We start from the raw sequence: 20,516 nt of genomic DNA on the forward strand, positions 1-20,516 counted from the left end.
GCTCGCTCGTCGTTGGCGTCGTCGGCGTGACTGCCTTGACCTTTGCAGGGCGTGCACTGTACACTGCAGGAAAGGGAATGAAGGGGAGAGAGAGAGAGGTGCTCGTGGCAGTGTCGCCCACGGCGACCGTGTTTTCGCGCCTCCTTTCCCCATCCCACGTCCCTGTGCTGTCAGCAGTGTTTCGCTACCCCTCTCTCTCTCAGTCGTCGTCGTCTCTGTGTCGTTGTCGTCGATCGGGAGTCTCTTCTTTGTTCGCTTCTCGGAGAGCCAGCAGGAGAGCACCGTAGCGTGCCGTTTCTAAATGGAGCGTGTTATGTACGCTTCCTTTCCGGCTGATTGAATGCGCGCGAAACGCCCAGCCAGCCGGGCTCCGGAGGAGGTCGGCACTGTGCTCCTCCGGGGTGGAGCCGCATCCGCCGGGGCGTGCTCGGTCGCTGGCGCGAGCCGGACGCTCACGCTGTATGCATGTATGCGTACGCACACACACACACTGCTCCTGCTGCATCGTGCGTGTGTAGGCGGACGTCGTGTTGACAATGCTGTTTTCGCGCAGCAGTCCACCCACTTTATACGCCGCGCGCGCGTTTGTCCCACTTCTTTTGGCTCCTTCGTTTTTCTTCTTTGTTTTATAATTCTTTCTAGAGAGGGTGCGGCGTACGCGACCGAACTTGCGGGTTTACGTTGCTGACCGCGAAACGAAAACAAAATAAACGAGCACGCGTGCAGTAACGCTTTCTTTCTGTCCGGACTGGGCTGCTGGTGAAGACCCGCGTCGTAGCGTCGCCGTTTCGGTTGCAGCCCGTCAGCTGTCCACCCACCCCCTCACTCCCTCCCCCCCTGCAGCTTGTTGGAGCGTGGCGGCGTGAGATGATGCATGGGCTCGCGCGGCCGCGACGTGTTTATCCGGGGCGCCTCGCGCGGCGAGCTAGGTTTTCGCGGCGCGCCGCGCTGCGCTTGCTCTGGCTTTGCTCTGTCCGGCCGGCTGTTCCGGGGGTGATATAACGCTTCGCTGCTTGTAGCGAGCGTGGCTGCTGGCGACGCTGTGTATTGTACACGTTACGGCTTCTGAGTTACTTTCTTCTAACGTTATTTGCCTTGCGAGCAAGTTTTACTCTTTTGTTGGCACGTCGCTGGACATTTTCAGGCGCGGTCTCGTTGCTTAGATTCGAAACAAACATTTTCCCGCATAAATAGCTAATCCAAGGCTTAAAGAAGCCCATTCGTTTTTTTTTTCCTTTTATGAAGCTGTACGGCAAAGTTTAGTTGTTTTTTTTCAGGCATGTACAAAATTTTATGGAAATCGAACTACAAGGATCTCATAAATAAACACCTGAGGGATCGTGGAACTACTTTCTGTGTCTAAGGCGCACATGACGCTAGGAATTCAGGGAGTGCAAAAAATATATTATTACTGGCGACAAATTCTGTCTGCATGAAAATGGCTGAAGGCGCTTGGTACTAATGTCATGCTGCTACCCTAGTGTAATACTATTGTCATAAAAAAAAGTACCCTATTTGTGATATGAAGGATTCTAAACTGGCAAAGAAATAACTGCTAGGTTTCGCGCACTGTCAGGTGAAGCGGCGAGTTCTCTTTGTACACAGCTATGTACTGTCGTCAGCTTTAGGAAAGGGAACACGGGAGCGCGTGGTACATAAGGTCATGATAAGGTTTAGCAAAGCTGCCTCCTGGGCTAGATGTAGATGGTATAGCATGCCGTATTTTAAAACCGCTGTTAAAGACATGGGACAGTTGGAAACAGGACGGGACAAGCGCTACTCGGAAGTTGCCTATAGTTTCGAACCCTATTTGTGGCGCTGGTGGCAGCTGCTTTTCGCAACGAGGTGGAAAGAGTTCTGCTGCCTTGCGTGATTCTGGCAAGCGGACGGCACCGCAAGTAGGTTTCGAGGATGTATCTGCCACGCGCTCGGGCCTTCCCTTTCATAAAGCCGCCGGCAGTACACAGCACAGCGTTGAGGGCTTAATGTGGATACAATTGGAAGCTCGAGATGAACAGCGTTGACCGTGTGGAGCTTGTATATGCTACCAACTCGACAGAACGGTTTGTTTACTTTCGCATGAGTTTAATATGATTTTGTGCGTTATTGTTAGGAGGGGAAAACAAACGCTGTGCCCACGCCAGTTTAAGACAAACCATGAAGGCGGTAGGAATTGCAAACATATTTCCGGCTAGGATTGAGCGTCCTAACCAAAATTAACGCAGAGTGACGTGATTGTATATGAAGTTTAAAAGTAGAGAGAAAAGTGAAGAGGGAAAGCAGGGAGGTTAACCAGAAGAGTGTTTCGGTTGGCTACCCTGCACTGGCGGAGAGAGGTGAGGGGTGTAAAAGGGAAAAAAAAAGAAAGGGGTGAGGAGCACGATCACAATCTGTCACACAAGCATGACGCCCTGAGGCAAACTTAACAGGGTTTTGTTGGCATTGAGGATCGTCGATTGCTGTGGCCACAGTCCGAGGACGTTATGCTTCTTCAGAAGGCGAGGATGTAGGCGGCCCATAGCACAGCGTAGCGTATGTCTTTCGACGCTAAAAACAAGGAATTCACACAGTAGATGCTCTATTGTCTGCTCATAGCCACATGTGTCCGAGCTGTCGGTCCATATGCATGGAATGCGTGCTGCTGTGTAACAGCAACACCGAGCCATAGACGGCGCAGTAGTGTTGCTTCACGCTGTAGTAAGTTAGGCGTAAGACGAAGGCGCAGTGCAAGGTGCAGTGTATTGAGACAACGTTTGAAAAAGTCGTCCGTGCTCCACGCGGCGAGTGTAAGCTCCCGCGCTAGCTTCCGCGGTCTTCTTGGCCGATGATCACAGTTGCAGCCCAAATGGCAAGGGGCGTTCACCGTCCCGTGAACGGGGGGCCGCCCTCTGGGGGGCTCCACTTTGGGGGGCTCAGAAATATTTTATATCACCAGGGGTTCTTAGCGTTAGTGCGCTGACATTGCTTAGCAAGCGGGCGCCTTTCGCATTTCGCCTCCATAAAAATGCTGCCGCCGTGGCAGGGATTCGATCCACCGACCTTTGGTTGTGTAACCGAACGCCGAAGCCACTGAGCCAGCGTAGAATGAGAAAGCGGGCGCGAAGATGTTGATCCGAAAGTAGCCGGCGGGATATAGCATCTTTGAGTGTGCACCTTGGCGTGTACTTTTCTTTTTCTGTTCGTTCAGCGGGTAAGGTGGTTATGTACTTCGATATGGGGAGACTGCAGCATAACGCAGCTGTATAATGAGGGGCTCTTCTATGCATCAGCCAAATTTATGTATTTATTTATTTATTTATTTCAGTATACTGCAAGCCAGAATTCGCCCAAGCAGGAGGGGCATACAACTAAAAAGAAAAAACCTATAAAAGCGTCCGCTACAACACCGCAAGTCAATGAACAGGACACATATCCAGATTCATCAAACAACGATACTAGGAGCCATACAATAAGTTCTCCAGCTCCTTCTCAAAATACTTAGGTTTACATAGACGCGAAGGAAAACTATTCCACTCCGCGACAGTATTCGGAAAAAAAAAAACTGTGCTTAAACCCACTAGTTCGTGCGAAAATTGGTGCTAATGATTGTTCATGTACATGTCGTGTTCTCCTATAGTGCTCGCCAGTTTCACACAATCAGGAAGGTCTGCCTTCAGATTTCTAGACGTAATTATGAAGCAGTACTAGACGGGTTAACTATTCTTCAAAGGCCAGTTTTAACCCAGACAGAAAAAGCAAGCGCGCTCAGTACGCCTATAGCACTGGACAAGCATTAAATACTATATTCTACTTAACGTAACTCTCAAAAGGAAATGCTAATGACAGCCTTCCTGACCAATAATGTGAAGATAGTTGAAGAGTCTTGGAATGGCACGCAGCTCGCGAATATAGGCTTACCGCACTACGAAGAGCCAACAGCACGGCTGACTCTAGGAGCCTTTTCTGTTGCACTTTTCCTTTTTTTTTTTGCTTTAAAGGGTAAAACATCATGTGCCTGAGGGAACGTCGCAGCCCATTACGCCCTCTTTCCCTGACAGTTTAGCGGATATCTGATGGTTCATTATTCTTATCCTTGTCAGCTCTTAGCGGTTTTAGCTCATCTTCGAAAAGAACTTTTTTTTTTTTTTTTTGCCGCCAACGTGCGCCGCTCTTAATTAGAGGACTAGTATGGCGCGCACAGAAGAGGGCCGGGTGTGTGGAAATAACGAACCGAGTGGAGCCTTCGTTCTGAAACTTTTTTTTTTTTTTGCATACAGTTAAAAAGTGACCGCGATGAATCATTTAATTAACTCACGGCGCACTGTACAGCGAACGCCTGAAATGCATAATTTTGGTCCGTGTGGGAAACTAAGTATTCCGCCGCCACTAATTTGATTTGTGTAGGTGCGGGCTTATTACGAAGCTCGAATAATGGAGAAGCATATCCCCAAAGTAAATAGGGTTATTTCCGAACCGACGCGGGTGCTGGACTACGCATATATAGCTCTTAATTTTTACACATGCATTAGCAGCACTCCTTGGTATTAAGGCGAAAGCCCTTAATGCCTCGTCGTTGTCGACAGAAGGTTGTCAGCAGAGGTCTCACGCTTTTCGGTCGGTCGAAATGGTTATGACGTCAGAGTGCGTGGATTCGAAGTAATGAGGTCACCCACGGATGCCTGACGCCCCCTTCTGGAGCAGACGACAACTAATAAAAAATAGTTATCGTCCGCTTTGACAGGGGGCGTAAGGCGTCCGTAGGTGACCGCATTACATACCTCATTACTACGAACAGAGCCATGGATACAACCGAACTCATCGCAGCAGAGAGGGAGTCGTGCTGAAGAAGCAGTCAGAGTCGGCAGTCAAAGTGCGCAGTTGTAATGTGTAGTCAAAGTATGTAGTCAATTGAAGCACTACTACAGCACAAACAGTCTCGCAGTCAATGCTAAACAGTGCGCTAGGAAAGGCTTTCGCCTTGCATCACTTTAGAGAGCCAAAGTGCTCCCTGATTTTTTTCCGTTTCTTGTCATAGTTAATTATAAGTCGAGCAGAGAAAAACAAGCATGGGGGAAGCATGTAAGAGGATTGCAGCCAATAGAGGATTGCAGTTGTCCTTTTCTTGTGCCGTCGTCGTAGCGCCGCCAACTCGCCCCTCAGGTCGTTATTCAGTTTCTACGTGCGAACGCGCGCATGGAGGTCTTTCACAAGTTCCCATTGCTGAAAGTAGGCTTAGAGCTTGTATTAATTAACTGCAGTCTCATAGGCGTTGGTGGCCGACTCAGAAGTGTAGGGCCTTGCGTGGCATGGACATCGTCGCGAAGAAATCTCGCTCTTTGATGGTATGCAAGCTCCGGTCGCATTCAGCGACGATTGCTGATTAGAGAGGAAGCCCTCTCCTGAAAGGCTTGCACTGTACGCTGGTGGTGCGCCAGTGTGTTATGTCTATGCATCCACCACGGGTGACGTTTTTCCTGGGCACTCCTTGGCGTCACACCGCATTTTCTGCTGCGTTGGATAGAAACTGAAGTTAACTGAAATAAAGTGCGTCGTAAAGAAGTGTCTGCCACGTAGATAAGATTGCATTCCATTGATACCGAGCAGGTGTGGGTTCGTTGTCGCAAACGACACGAAGTTCAAACTTTCGTGCCTGTAGTGTGGCTTATTTAACATTCGAATGACGTTGAACCCGTGTTCGTTTAAATGTTGAGCCCTTCGCGACGGCCGCATATAAGTAGCCCAGTTTCTATTATCTGTTATTCTGCAGAGGGCTCACCTTGAAGTGAATCTGAGGGCGGCATTTCTTGTGCGGCACACATCGCAGCGCGTGGACCGAGCAAACGAACTGTAATCGCCCCCTGGGTCCCGGTCAGCCCCCGCTTTTCCTTTCGATTGCCGTTTCCCCCCCTCTTTTGTTTGTTTTGTCTCACCGCTCACTCCATCCTAATTAGGGAGCGAAACAGGGCACGCCCGTCGTGCACGTTGCACAGGTGCGGCGCCTATCGCGGGGGGCCACAATCTCCGGCGGTTCGCTGACCCGTCCGTTTGGTCCGCCGGCTAATCCCCGACTCCGCCGCTCCGGTGCCATTCACGCCTGACGGAGACCTCTGCCCGATCTGGCGTCGGCGCCGAGATTAGTCGGGGGCCTCGAGAATTGGATGCACGCGGGAATTGAACGATTGCCCCCCCCCCCACCCTCCGCGTATCCCTTCTGGTCGCTCACCCCCATTCGATGGGAGTATGTGTGGGAGGGACGACAGGGTTAGGAACGGCGGAGTGTCTGCGCCGCTTCAACCTGATCCTTGGGGTCTGCTCCCTCATTGCACCCGAAGACAAACGAAGAAGCAGGCGCACTGGGGCGTTGTGTCCCTTTCCTCGCTTGTACTCGCTTGCGCTCCGTCGCCCCCTCTGTGCCGCGTCTCTGCGGAGCGTTGCTGTTCGCGTGACGACTCTTTTGCTTGTTACGCTTGTTTTGCTGTTGCCTCGCTCGTTCGGCCCGACGCTGGCTGTCTCGTGGTTGCGCCGTGATCGTTTCTGCACTGCCGCGCGCGGTTAGTTGTCGCCGTCGTTGGCCTTGAAAGATACGTGCAGAAGGTCTGCCCGTGTTCGTTGTTGGAAGACCGAGAGGAATAGCACGAGTGCCGTGTTGCGCACGAGTGGACTGTTGGTAATTCGAACTGGCTTAATGCGAAAATCCGGTTTATTCGAACTGGCGCTTTGACTCCATCGATGTCGATTGTTTTAGAGGGGCAGCTGTCAGTTCGAACATGACATAATTCGAATAAATTTTCGGTCCCCTTCGAGTCAAAATTGTCGCGAGTCGACTGTTCGGCTCTGATTTTCGTCTGAGGCTCTGTGAGTGCCCTCACGCAAAACGTCCGAAGAACAAGGTCTTACGGGCCAGTTAACGCGATTGTGTTTTTATTTCCTCCTTAACTTGCATCTTCAGGGAAGAACTCTTCCTTATGAAGACGAGTCTACGTCTTCACTAGAGCTCGTTAATGCGAAAGCTGTGTTGTTGGTAGAACGGATTCATTCAATGCTAGGATTGAAGCCAGGCTGTAAAAGCGTGTCCAGACCTCTCCTGAGCTTTGGAGCGAACTGCGCAGAATATGGATTGATAATTGCGTACTGAATGGTCATTATCTGAATCGCAAGGTGCGCTTGTGCCACCAGTTCAATTCTTGCCTATTTCGCCTAAACACGGAGCGTTAGCGCTTGCGTTAATGCTGTTGTTTGGGCACTCAGCATATTGACAGAGCTTCGAACTCTCTGACAATAAGCAACGAAGGTGCTGTGTACTCGCTGGTTTATGTACAAGCGCGTTTAAATTTTGGCATTACCATCTAACAGACGCTTAAAATTGGATGTAATTCCGAAAACGTTCATCTCTCTTTCAACATTCTGGCTGCGCTGTTATGACGTATAGCAGAAGTTATTGTGCTTCTGGCCACGAGATAACAATTTTTCTTTGTTTTTGTGACGTAATTCGTTGCACTAGCGGCTGCACTGATGCGGTGGCGACTGGTGGTAACGCTCGCATAACTAGGAACCTCATTCCGGCTTGCTGACTGCGAAAAAGCCGTTAAGGAACCTCAGACGGAGACCTCGACGGTGGCATTGTATAGTGGGCAGCGAAACCTATAGCTGTTCTGACGCTTCCGCGAGCCATCAATGTTAGGTAGCCATTAGAGTTTCGGGCACGAAAGGGGGCCTTCCGTGCGTGACGCACCCGTAAGACGTCGTGTACGAGGCGCCGAAGCGTGATCTTGACGTTCCCGAGTAGAGCATGCCATCGCGATGATGGCCTTGTCGTCTTCGTTGCCGTCTCTGCAGCCCCTGCTCCCTGCCCCTGTACTGTTTCGGGCAGTCGTGCCTCGGTAGGGCTTCCTTCCGGCGTTTTATTTGCTTTATTTTTCTTGCGTCTCTCCGCCTTGTTGTGTGCGCGTGTACCTGGGACGACCTGCGCGAGCACGTGACAGGGAAACGAGCAGGGCGTAGTTGAACCGTGGCGTCCCGTCACGATGATTGCTGTCGCCGGGCTGTGTTCCTGCGGAGGTAATGCGGGCTGCCCATGCCCGCCGCTCTAGTGTTGGGCTCGAACAGCGCACTAATGGCGCCCCCATGAGGAGGCAGCGGGGCCTCCGGGCTCATCAGGCGGAATGTGGACACTCGGGTATAGCGTCTCGAAATGGACGCTCGTAAGGCTAGCTTCGTGCTTTGCTCTTCGTCGTGTGGCTCTGCGCTGTTCGTTGCAGCTCTGCTCATTACTTCTTAATGCGCCGCGTGTACTCAAGGTGAACACGAAACGGACGTTTAGCAAACACGCACGCAAAGCGAGCACGCCAGGAAGCCAAAGAAACTGCTTTCTGGCGAATTTATTGTACAACTTTTGTCGTTTGTTTGTCTGCCACCTGGTTTGCCGTTAAACCGGCTAGTGGGAGTTCTGTAGCTCTGCTGGAATTCCAAACCTCTGGAGAGATCAGAAGGGAAGATATGCTAATCCTTCAGAGATTCGAAGCTGTTGGGATGTTATACGAGCCACCCTGCTTAGCCCAGCATAGAGCCCGTGGCTGTTAAACTTCTGACAAAGGACGTACAGCCCTCGAATGACTCTCGCTTAAAAGTGCTAGCCTCTTCAGAGGTGAACGAGCGATGCACAGCTTGTGAGAGGTTCCCAAAGGGTCCGGTCGCCCACCTATATACTGCGATGGAAGGCTGCATCGTGAGGCACTTCTTTCTTTCTTTTTTTTGTCTCCGATGCTGTTCTGTTTGTCACTGCGCGAGCAACAGTCGTCTATTCGCCGCCGCCAACTGTCTGCGCCATTCTCCGAGGTGCCCATTCATGATGAGGTAAAAGGTCGGTTTATTGAAACGTTGTTTGAGTCGGCTATTCTTTGCACTGCATCTTACGCACGAACTTAGCGCATGGCTTGCGCAGCTTGCTGTAAATTTTAATTCGGTCAGCACCTGAAATCTTATCGCAGTGTGCCATCTCTTCCGAAGGCCCTCTTGTCTCGTCCCCGTTAGCAGTGACTCAAATCAAGTTCTATTCACCGCCGGAGATCCCCATCTGTGTTCGAGCTCTACAGCTGCTTTGACCGGGACGGGGAACATCCATCTGCGATGTTGCAGCGAACGCGCATTACTGTTATCACCGCTAGTCGCATGCGGAGTTCGATCGCCGTAAAGAACGTAAGTAAAGTGCCTGAGGCATCCGAGCGTCATGTCAAGCGATTCACTGCGCCGCATTACCGTGTTCATTGGCAATACGAGACACACTCCATGCTCCTCCATAACAGCCCGCAGTCCCGCGGCGGCAGCTACCGGACATCCCTCCGTCTCTCCAGTGCTGCTGGGGTGTGCTCACAGCGTGCCGGGAGGATATTCGAGGGGAGAGAGAGGAGTGAGCACCGGGCAGCCGTTGATCAAAGCGACGACTGCGATCCGCCGGCGCCGCCGCCGGGAGCGTCCGTCGCATGCGGCGCACGTCGGCGCCTATGGCTGTCGTAAACGTGTCCCCCGGTGCCGCGCGAGCTCCGGCCGGCGCTGATCCCCTTCGATCACTGTCACGGGCTCCGCCGTCGCTGCCACTGGCGAACTCCGTTTCTCTCGCCCTGAGCAAACTCGTCTCGAGATTAGCCGTATATACGTGGGAGGGGGACGAAGGTGCGTGTATGGGATAGGCTGCCGGGGATGCTGGTGCGAGAGAGCCCCCACCATCGGTCACGGCGTGTCTCCGCTGCTCCGTGCGCGCGAGGGAGAGCCAGCGTCATATGCGGCGGCCCTCTCACGCTGGGAAAATCATTGGCGGGGGAGGCAGGGATTTGCGGATGGGAGTCGGCAGTTGTATATGGGCGCCGTGCATGGACCCGAATACCGCGCCACCTATACTTACTTACGGGCGCCTGTCGCGCCGTCACGTTTCGCTTGCTCGGCTTGTTTGTGTCTGTTTTTTTGTTCTTTTTTTCCAGTAGTACTTGTGGCGCAACGCACACGATTCCGCCGTGGATATCGAGTCAGCGAGTAAGTGCACTCGAGTGGTAGGTACTATGTGTCTGTGGAGGCTTCTCTCGAGAGCTGAGCGTAGGCTCTGCTAGCTGCATTCCTCGTCACAGCTGGTACCCTCTTCTATTTTTCCGCTGGTTAAATAACGGCCGCAGCTACCTTCTTTGAAGCCTAGCGATAACTCTTGATGAAGGCTACTTGTGGCAGCACTGTGGAGAAGCCGCGTTTCTATGTAACTGCGCAGCAGCCAGACGACGCCGCACTTTCTGTTGGTATGTTTGTTGTACAGAACGAAAGCAGCGCTGAGTTCGAACTCAGAAGAAGAGGGGAAAGAGGGTTTCTCGTGTGGCCCGATTTTCTTTTGCGATTCACTTCGTCTTTCCGTCCATGGGTTTTATCTCGACTAACGTGTACCACTTCTCATTTTTCTCACCGATTAGTATCGCCCTCAAAACAATTTCCAAAGAGGTAAAGAGACACCGCTTGTTTCGAAACACCCCTAGCGTTCCGGTCTATCTAGCGTGCCGTTCCGCCAGCGCTTGTATGTTGGGCAGAGGCAAAAAGGAGACGTATACAGCGTAGTCGAAGTTTCTCAACCAGGAGCAATTTTCCTTCCTCGAGTTCTGCTATAGGTAGTCAAAGGCGCGTGCTTTCGCTCTCGTTGTTCTTCGGGCACGAAGTCGCTGAAGATGCCGGCTCGATTTCTCTAGAGTGGTTCCCGTTTGCGGCCCGCGCACATCTTGCAAGGCTACGGGAAGAGAAGCGAAAACAAAACCGGTTGCCTCGGCCCGGTGTGCGGGCCGAAACATACAACAGGCTTTGGCCGATCGCCGTATGCACCAGGCCCCTGCCGTGTCCGATCGATGCGAGCCAGACCAGCGGGCCTGGTCCGCCCCTCGCGCTGCTTGTTTGCTCCCTCGCTGTGTCGCCGGCTGGGCGGTCGACCGGCCCCGCAGCCAGCGCAGCTACCTAATTACGCGAGAACAGTGTAATTAAGAACGCGCTCCCGAAGAGAAATCGCTGCTGCCTCCGCACCATAGGGCGCGCGCTGGCGCCTTCTGGGCTGCCGCGCCCGGCATCTCGAACTCTGTTCTCTTTTTCCCTCGCCCTTCTTTCTCAGATCTTCCTCTCTTTCCCCCAGCTACTTTTAGCGCCTCAGCTTCCCTATGAGCTTTCTTATTCTCGCCCTCGACGTTCCGTTCATTGTTGTTCTCCGTGCACTGCTGCGTGAGTCAGTACACACGGTTGACTTCGGTGTTGCCTCTTCCCCCCACCCCGACCCTTCAGCTCCTCATCCTTTTCTACTTTCCTCCGAATAGGAAACTGTGTTCCTCTCAAGGCACGGAACCTGCGAGTTCAAGTAGTAATTTATCCCGGAGTGCGGGGTTAGGCTTTGCCACTGAACTCCACGGCTGTGCGGCGCTGCGGGGTTATAGGATTCTTCTCGCGAGATTGCCCGCATAGTCGCAGGGAATGTGTAATTTGGATAAAGGGCTGGCCAGGCCTCGTTGGATAAGCGCACTACGGCGCGGCAGCTGACATGCAGCGTAATTGTCTAGCGCAAATTAAATTTGTTGGGATGAGTTTTTGTGCGGTGATAGGGCGTCCCGCTTATGTCACTGGCATTTACGCGTATAGCTGCAGCGCTATTTCAAGATAAGAAACAGTAGAAATTACCTCTCTGATTTCGCCAACATCATGCGCTTGGAATCTAGTGTTGGATGAGCATTTTAGGATGCAAGTGGTATGCGTGTGCGCGTTTATGTATCTGTTCCCTCTTGAGACCCTTTCGCATGGAGCTATAGATTATTTACACAGCTTGCCCGCAAGTGTACTCTATTGCATAACCGTCGCACAGGGGCATGACTTACGACGTTGACGGAGACGTCTATGTAAATGAATATGGACGCTGTATCACGAAAATTATCTGCTGCGAGTTTGACGTTTGCGGCTTAAATTTTCTCTACTGAGAAGCCTGAAAATGGGCGTCATTCTAAATAGCGCTGATTGTGGTCAGACAATCGCTCGAGAGGCTGGCCATTTTTTTCCGCTTAAAAGCTTTCGGTCGTAGTCGGCAAGAGGATAGTTTCGATTTTTTATCCCGGAGAGGTTTCTTGGTTTGGTCCTCAGCTCGCTCGAAAATGCTTCTTGTTGCGGTAACGTCATCGTTTTCCATGTAAAACCCCATTCCCTAATTATCGAAGCTCACGTTTGAGCTAACGAAAGCACGCCTTTGTGTGTAATTAAAATTCATGCTGGAGCGGCCGGAGCCCTGGCACTGCTGATTAATATGCCTTCACTGGCTGTTGTGTGCCGAGGATTGGAAACATTTTTTGTGTGTGTGTGTGTTTGTGTTAAAACGTAAAAAAAAAGCAGGGCTGTTCGCTTTTCAGTGAAGCGACAACTTGCCATAAATTTTTCTCGTAGTGGATGCTGCGTGCGTGATAAATGACCACCACTCAAAAAGAAAAAAAGGACAACAATAAGGTTCCGCGGTATGGTGCACTCTACATTAACGATGCTAGCGGCGCTGATCAAGATTCTTAAACCGGTTAACCAAGTTAGTTAGTTTCGCGTCTGTACGGACGTATCAAGGCTGAAGAGTTTCTAAACGCAAGCGCAGAGTTTAGTACAATAGTAGGACGAAAGGCGGACAAATGATTAAACGCACCCATCGGAGAATTGCCCTTTTTTTTTTCACTTGTATATAATAACCTAAGTGGTTAAAAATGCTGAGGCTGCTGTGCTTGACTAAAATCGCTGTCTTGGTGTGCGTTAACTGGGGACACTGTGTTGGTTGAGGCATTTGTTAATGTGTTGCTGTTCTCATGGGGGATGTGCCCGGGCAGTTCGTAAGCTGCACGACAGTTTGCTGTCGCGTTAAGCTACGTGCGCATTCCTTTCGTGGAGTACTAGTTAACATTGGTAATCTGTACAATTTAAATCGAGTTAGGCTCGCTGACTTGAGGGGCGCGGCCAATGAGTTTTATTTTTTCAATGCGTGCAGTGGTCGATAGGGAACGCGTTTTTAAGTGCCAAAACACCTTTTCGAGACAGTCTGGTTTTCGAAGGTTTCGGATTGATTTCAACCGCCGGCGGTTCTTTAATGTTGGCCGAAACCTTTATACACATGTACCTCTCCATTTCGCCTCCGTAGAACCGCGGTCGACCCGCCCGGCTCAGGGTCATCTGCGCATGCGTAGTGCGATCAAAAGCGGATCGGGCTACGGTAAGCTCTGGTTGCATGTCATACGCTGTGTTGTTATCCTAATCGCACGTTGGCGGCTCAGGGTTTTCATTAGGCGACCTATACGGCGTTCCAACCTAAAATCTATTTACAGTTCCTAAGTTAGGTTTCCGATCTGCCGACGGACCTGCTGATTTGGGAGAAAATACGGTAGTTATATTGAGCTGACACTAGCTTCACTTGCGCAATTCACATAAGAGATGGCGTGCCTGTTTTATTTCCTCCCATTAAGAAGGGTAATCTGAGTGAATAAAGGTTTGGTTTGGTTTATGGGGTTTAACGTCCCAAAGCGACTCAGGCTATGAGAGACGCCGTAGTGGAGGGCTTCGGAAATTTCGACCACCTGGGGTTCTTTAACGTGCACTGACATCGCTCAGTACACGGGCATCTAGAATTTCTCCTCCAAAGAAATTCAACCGCCGCGGCCGTGAAAGCTGCATCTTAATTTATTTTCTTTTAACACGTAACGTTGGGTGGTGATGGAGGCCAGCAGCCACTCCCCCCATTAATCCGTCCCTGGCGCAAGATGTCACAGGCGACCTTTTTTTGTATGATTGTTAGCATTTAAAAAATCATTTCAACCTCACCGCATCCGTCTTCGTAGCAGTAAACTTATTTTCTACTTTCACTTTTTTCTCCTGTTCACTTCTTCGTCACCATTCGCATGTACTGGTGGAGCCACGCAGGTAGAGGCTTCTCTCCTCCTCCTGCTCCCATCGGGGCGCGGTGCCGTTTTTCTTGCGGCACACGTGTCAAGGAAAGAAAGGAAGAACGCGGTGTATGTTCTGGACAAACACAATCCGGGCAGAGTAGCACTGCCAGAGCGTACGAGAGAGAGAGAAAAGGAACAAAGGAAAAAGAAAAGGCGGCACGATTGAATCCGAGAGACCGAGACAGGAAAGAGAAAACAGACTAAAATGTACTCGCCAGGAGGTCTCGCGTAGCTGGCTATATCGGGGCCTCCGCACGAAAAGTCAATGAGTGTCAGGAGCAACAGCCACGGTATCTAAGCCCGCCGGCGAACAGCTCGCAAGACGGGGCACACGCAATTCGACAGCACTGTTTACGCGGCCTGGCCCACCGTGGGCGAGCAACGTTGGTAGGGGGAAGGGGGGGGGGGGGGGAGGGGGGGCGGTGCGATGTGACGCTTTTTTCGGGGAGAGGCATCTGGCGGTTTCGTTTCCCTCTTTCTCCCCTTTTCTGGCGGCTCTTTCCCCATTGTTTCTCCCGATCACCGCGACCACCGTCCAGTGTTGTACGGGGTGGAATATCGCAGGGGCCAGCGAGGACGAAACAACCACGGTCCCCTTCGTGTATCTGGTGCGGCGGCGGGGGGGGGTGACGCTATAGCCGTGTCGCCGGCCGGCACATCCAGTGGCCGCGCTACCGCTCTGCGCGGCGAACGCACTTGTTTGCCCACTCCCGGCGCTGGCGGCGACAGTTTGCCTGCATTGCCTGTCCCCGTCGCTGGTTTCCCGCATTGAACGGATCGGCCAAAGGAGAAACACACACACACGCAAAGAATGCGAGAAAAATTGTGCGAGGAACAGTGGCGAAGAAAGAAACAAGTGAAGGCAGTGTCTTTCCTTTTTCTTTCCCTTTTTTTATCCCTCGGCGTGGCTATTTTGGGGAACCGAATTGGGGAAGCCGGGGAAAGTATAGAAGAAGCCCTCCTGGGTTGTATGTGCTTGTATGTGTGACCGCTTGCCGGCGGGAGCGGAGCCCTGATTGCACGCGCGCTTGATTGGACGTCGCGAAAGGACCCTTGCAGTCGGCGTTTGCTGGCTGCGTGCTCGTGTCTCCTCCCTTCTCTGGGTGGCTCGACGCATGCCTTGCGGTGAAAGAGATGCTGTAAAGGGGCGGAACGGGCCGGCATTTCTACGACTTCCATGCTTTCTGTAGATATATATTTTTCGGTTCATAAAGTAGTCGCCAGTCGCTCAGTTTGCCGTGATCATTCCCTCTTATATTGCAGCCATCTTTTTCTTCCCATTCTTTTCCTTTTTCTTTTTCCTTTATTCAACATAGGATCGCGGGAAGCCGGTGAGGCCAGAAATAGTACGCTTCGATGTATGCGGTCGCAATTTCGTGTCCGGATTGAGCGCAAACTCACCCACCAAGGAAGCCTGTATCCTACAAATGTGTACGTTGGTGGCCCGTGATCTACTCGGCCGGAGAACGCGCCGTGACCTGTGTTTGCGAGAGGCCCGGTTTGCAGACTGTGTGCTTATTCGGTTCCGGCTCCAACATGATGACAGGCTTTTTCGCCTTTCGTTATTGCAATGCATTAGCATTAGGACGACCGTACGAAGGAAAATTGGGCGTCTGTCTGTCGCTGCACAGCCTCCGAGAAAGCAGAAAAAATTGGCTGTGGCTTAGCTAAGGTTAAGCCTGGATAAGCGAAAAGCTCTCGCTGCTTTTCAGCCAACTACCAAGCTACCACTTCTGGATCGGTGTTTCTGCACCGTCCGACTGTTGCTTCTCCTTCCATGGCGAGTGGCTGCGCCTGTTCTATGGGCAAGCGCGCCTTATATACCCCGCTTTCAAATGTGCACTGCGCACGGCTGCGGCGAAAGGCCAAACGGTGGCGAGGATGGCCGCCTCTTCTATGGCCGCCGCCGCCGCTCACGCGTTCTCGCAACGCCTTGCGAAAGAACCTTCTCCTCTTGGGACGGCGGCGGCGACCGCGCGGCAGCGGCGAAGGGTAAACGGTTGCGAGGAGGAGAAGCGGCGGCGCTCAGACGACGGAGTCAGCGCGCGGCGGCGACGACGGCTGTGGCAGCAGCGGCCACCTGCGCTCCGCGTGACGTCGCTCGGTTTCGCGCATGCGCAGCTGTGGCTAAAATTGATGACGGCGCACGCCAGACCCGGTGTTGACGAGCCTAGTGAAGCTTTTCCCTTCAAAAAATCTAACATGGTTATGGCCTCGAGTGGGATTCGAACCTGCGGTGACACGAACAGATATCGGGTTCGCTTTGCCAGTTCTCGGCTAAGCCTTTCTCCCCGGCTAGTAAAACTCCCACCCTCTCGCGCTGTGCTTTGTAAATCGTCGTCTTCAACTTTCTTCCGTGCGGGATAGAGTTCAAACGCAAGAGCACGTGGCCACTTGCACGTGCCAGCCCATGTAGTAGTAGTAAAGCACTTTATTTCAGAGCAGAAATCAACTGCTCAATATGAGCTCCATGTTCGAGCACCTTGCCTATTTCGTGCGACCGCTTAAAACAAGAGCGCGCGGGCACTTGGAAGCGCAAGCCAAAGTTCGAACGCGTGGCTGCTTTGAAGCGTAGCTAGATGGCACTTGATCAAACTGGACATCTCATGCTTGTTTCCGTCTTCGCCTTTTTCTTTTTTCTTTTTTTTTCTTTGGTTGGAGTCAGCGCCCGTCCTTTCATGTCCTCTGTGTATTCGTCCTAAAAGTTAGCGCTGCTTAAATTTGAACGAATGAAAATGCATAACCAGCTAGCCCCGCAACGTGTTTTACTAAGTTCGCCTTTTTTGCGCTGTTTAATATGTATCACAACCAACTCGCCCTGCTTTTTGTACTCATTTGAACAAATTGGACAATATCCCAAATGATTTCAAAGAATTGGAAGACGTTGAAGCTTTGCGCAGAGGCAGTGTCGCATCCCATGAAGTCTCGACTGAGGAGCGACTATTGCTAGTTGAATTGGAAAACATGCCTGGCAGCCTTTCTCGCCGCGTGTTAAAGGGACAGTGAGGAGAGCTCTATTAATATTTTTTTTATAGCAAAATCCGATAGTTCGGCATTTCATGGCTTTGTTGCCACTTGGCCGGCAGCGAAAGACGTATTTATTTCTAAGAAATTTGGATTCGAAGTTGAAAAGTTTTTCCCGCCGCTCTGATTCAAACTTGGGATTCTCTTTATGACGACACAGGACTAAGTGACGTGAAACATGACATGCACATGACGTAACGCAGACTCCGTGATTTCTGACGGCCAGCAGAGCAGCCTAGCAGCAGCCGAAAAGAAAGCTACCGCCGGTCGCACGTTGAAAGCATCTATCGGCTATTGTGGCCGTCGCTACCGTCGCTTCGTTTACGTTTGCACCGGCGCTTTGCCAGCGTTACGATGGATCCCGTTCTCGAAGTCGTCAACGAAGTTCTCGCACATAGACACCTTTAGCATACCGTGCACCTTGTTAGCGTTATCTGAATACCGGGACATAGCCTCCTCTATTTTTTTCATGCCCGCTCAATCGCGGGAAACGCCGTTGTTAGGCGCCGTTCGTGCTAGTACGCGAAGCTGCCGACGAGTGGCGCGCGCAGCCCAGGATGGAGCAGACGACGCGGCAGGAGTTGCACGCAGCGTAAAAGACGGCGCGCAATTCTGCTACTGTGTATACTACTCTCCGTTTAGTAAGATTGATGTGCGGACACGATCGTTAAAGTGCTAAATTGTTTTTGTTAAGCCATGTGCACATGTACTTTAGTAAAAGCTGCTCATCAAGGAAAATACGAAATCGGCGGCCGGGCATACATATCGAACGTTGCTCCAGTACCGAGATGAATGCCTAAGTTTACAGCTATATCGACGGTAATTGTTACTGTGCCTCTTTGTACAAAACACGCATTCTTAGCATAGGTCGCATCTGACCCAATATAAAAGCAGAAACATTAAGGAAGCATTGTTGTGAGCGATGAGTGAATGGAAAAAATTTTACTGTCGTATATAGAATAAAACATACATGCAAAAATGTTTTCACAACTTCAAAATCTTTCTAGATAGAGGCTTTGATGTCAGCGGTTTCACTACATCGTTCCTGTCCGTCACCGATAAGGCATAGTTCGCAAAAACAGGGCGGAAAAACTTTCCGCAGATGAGTTTCAGAAGCTGGCTGTGGTGGTCATTGGACGCAAGCTCACATTTCAGTGCTCCATGTTCTGCAAGAGCCTCAACTGCATTGTTGACTGCAGCTTGCAGGGGTTTTGATAAGAACCGTCTTTTGTTGAGCAACACCTCGACGTAGCTCTTGAGGGCGTACAGAACATACAAAAACTGCGTTGAAGGATAAAGGAGGCCTCCTCTGTCCTGAAGACGGATCAAACTGTCACTGGGCGCAGATGAGGCTGGTCGCGTGAGAAGAGCATTGCAGCTGCTGCAATCAATTTTTTCTTGAACGACGCGAGCCAAATAACCTCCTAACATCGCAAGTGCTGCAGTGTCTGGCGCTGGCAGCAACGTTTTCTGTCCTGAGAAGGTCTTCAAGGAGACTTTTCGTCTCCGGTGGAAAGTCGTCCGCGCGCTGGGTGACTGCAAGTTTCTGTGCACTGTTCAGTGCTCCAAGTGCTTGCCTTTCCGTTTCTATTACGTTGCTGTGTTGGGAAGCAGACACTAACCCAGTTTTCAAGGCCTTCTCTACGCCAGCGAGTACCGCTCTAGCATCTGTCTGATCATTGCTTCCTGCAGACCGCCTTAACCAGCCAAAAAACGACTCTATGGGGTCCGAAGAAAACTTTCTGGTCAGAACAAACTTGAACCCCTCTTTAGCAATGAGGTATTTGACGCATTCAACGTTTGATTTTGTCGTCATCACAAGCGCTTGTGTTGTTGTTTTTCTTCGGCGCCTTGTGCAGGCCGTCTGCTTCTGTCGCCGGCCGGGCTTCATTCAGCTAATTCGAAATCTGTTTTTAGCGCCGCTTTATTCCGGGTTGCTGCGCATATCAGTGCACAAGGATTAGGCGCGTTTTCTGCTAACTTATTCCGGCTCTGAGTGTGCTGGTTTCGTCGATGTTGATTGTGTGTCTTAGGAATGTTCGGTTAGAGGACTGAGCGCTTTCTTGCATAGTTGCGGACGTCGTTTTTGTGTTGCCGAATGTTTGCTTTTATATACTTTTGGTAATGGCTTAGGACGAGTTGGTCGTTTGTGGAGTAGGCAAAGGCCACATTTATTCCGCGGCCGCCGAAGCCCCTGCAGCCGGCCGCAACTACGCGCACGCCCATCCATCCTGGGCTGGCAGGGCCGCCCCGCGGAGAAACACGGCGAAGTCAGACGGCGCTTCAGCAGCCTTTGATCAGGCACAGAAAAAATAGAGGAGGCTGTGACCGGGAGCCCGCCTAACGCCGGTGAGCAAGCGCTGATTGGTCCCGATGCTGCAGGCGCGCGCGTAGCTGCCGGGTACGTGGCGCCATCTGGCGATGGTCAAGAAGATTTGCGCATGCATTAGCTGCGCCTCAGTGATTCGTGGCATCTCGTGTCTCAGCGTTACTAGAAGCATTGGTTCTAGCAACACTGTTTTGTCCTATGACGTCATCACGCTTGTACTTCCGAGTTTGGCCTGTGGCGGCGATACCTGTATTTTGGTTCTTGCTCTTTTCTACGTTACAAGAGCTTTGTTGTCAGTATGAGTGGCGTTTTTGTAATCAGGAGCTGGTATTTGTCGATAGAAGCCAACTTCAATTTCTCCTCAGTGTCCCTTTAAGCTACCGGCCTCTCGCGCTATGGCACTAGTTTGCGCACCAGCGCACAGAGGGCGCCACAAATTAGTGGCGCACGCGCTAGTTTGCGTCACTGCGCAAAGAGGGCGCCTCGGGTCAATGCGCTTACGAAATCGAAGCTCATTTGATTACGCATTCCCGTCTGCATTAACCACATTTATAGTTCGAGAATGTGTGTGTGTGTGTGTGCGTGCGTGCGTGTGCGGTGATAACTCCACCTAGCTATTGTTCTCAGCAAAAAATTATTCTGTCTCTCTATCTGGCTATGTGGAGTCGTGGACGTTGTCCGGCAGCCAAAAAAAAAAGAACATGTATGACTGAGAAACTTTGAAAATGTTCCCGCCAGTCGAATTCGTGACGTCCTTACCGAAATGGGCGGGTTGCCACCATTTTCAAGTGAATGCTTGTGTAGCGTAGCCTCTGAGATCGGCGACAAAAAATTGATGTTGACTCCCGCATTCTGCTTGCGGAATCGGCCGGGGATGGCGACACCAGTACTTTGTTTTGTTTTTTTTTGTCATTTCTAGCTTATACAGCATTTTACGAGGAGCGGGCAGGAGAGGGAGAAATACTCTCAAACACGTGCGCTGCGCGACACCCCACTGTTGCCGTCCTCCCCTGGGCTGATAATCCGGCGCGCGGAGCAACGTCCGCGGCTGCTTAGCTACCGGTCAAGCGCGTGTTTGCGTCTGTACAACAAAAGCAGCAATGTTGTACGATGCACCAACGTCTTCTAGACATCATTGTTTTATTGTCGGTTGTGGAAATAGTCGACGAAAGTAGAAAAAACAAACGCCGCCAGTATGTACGCGCACCATGTTATGC

The 20,516-nt window shown here is 51.4% G+C and overlaps 1 protein-coding gene and 2 pseudogenes across 2 annotated transcripts in view; 2 read left to right on the top strand and 1 right to left on the bottom strand.

The window, feature by feature from the left end:
- The window catches only part of LOC149341132 (uncharacterized), a 187,866-nt gene that overhangs the window by 29,798 nt on the left and 137,552 nt on the right, over nt 1–20,516 (top strand). The gene's annotated exons all lie outside the window — the stretch shown is intronic.
- On the top strand, nt 16,835–16,903 carry LOC149341133 (U4 spliceosomal RNA; annotated as a pseudogene).
- LOC149341134 (uncharacterized) lies at nt 17,893–18,888 on the bottom strand (annotated as a pseudogene).

This window comes from Amblyomma mixtum, chromosome 5, assembly GCF_055824585.1.
Source record: "Amblyomma mixtum isolate Tamu chromosome 5, ASM5582458v1, whole genome shotgun sequence".
In the NCBI taxonomy this organism is placed as follows: domain Eukaryota; kingdom Metazoa; phylum Arthropoda; class Arachnida; order Ixodida; family Ixodidae; genus Amblyomma; species Amblyomma mixtum.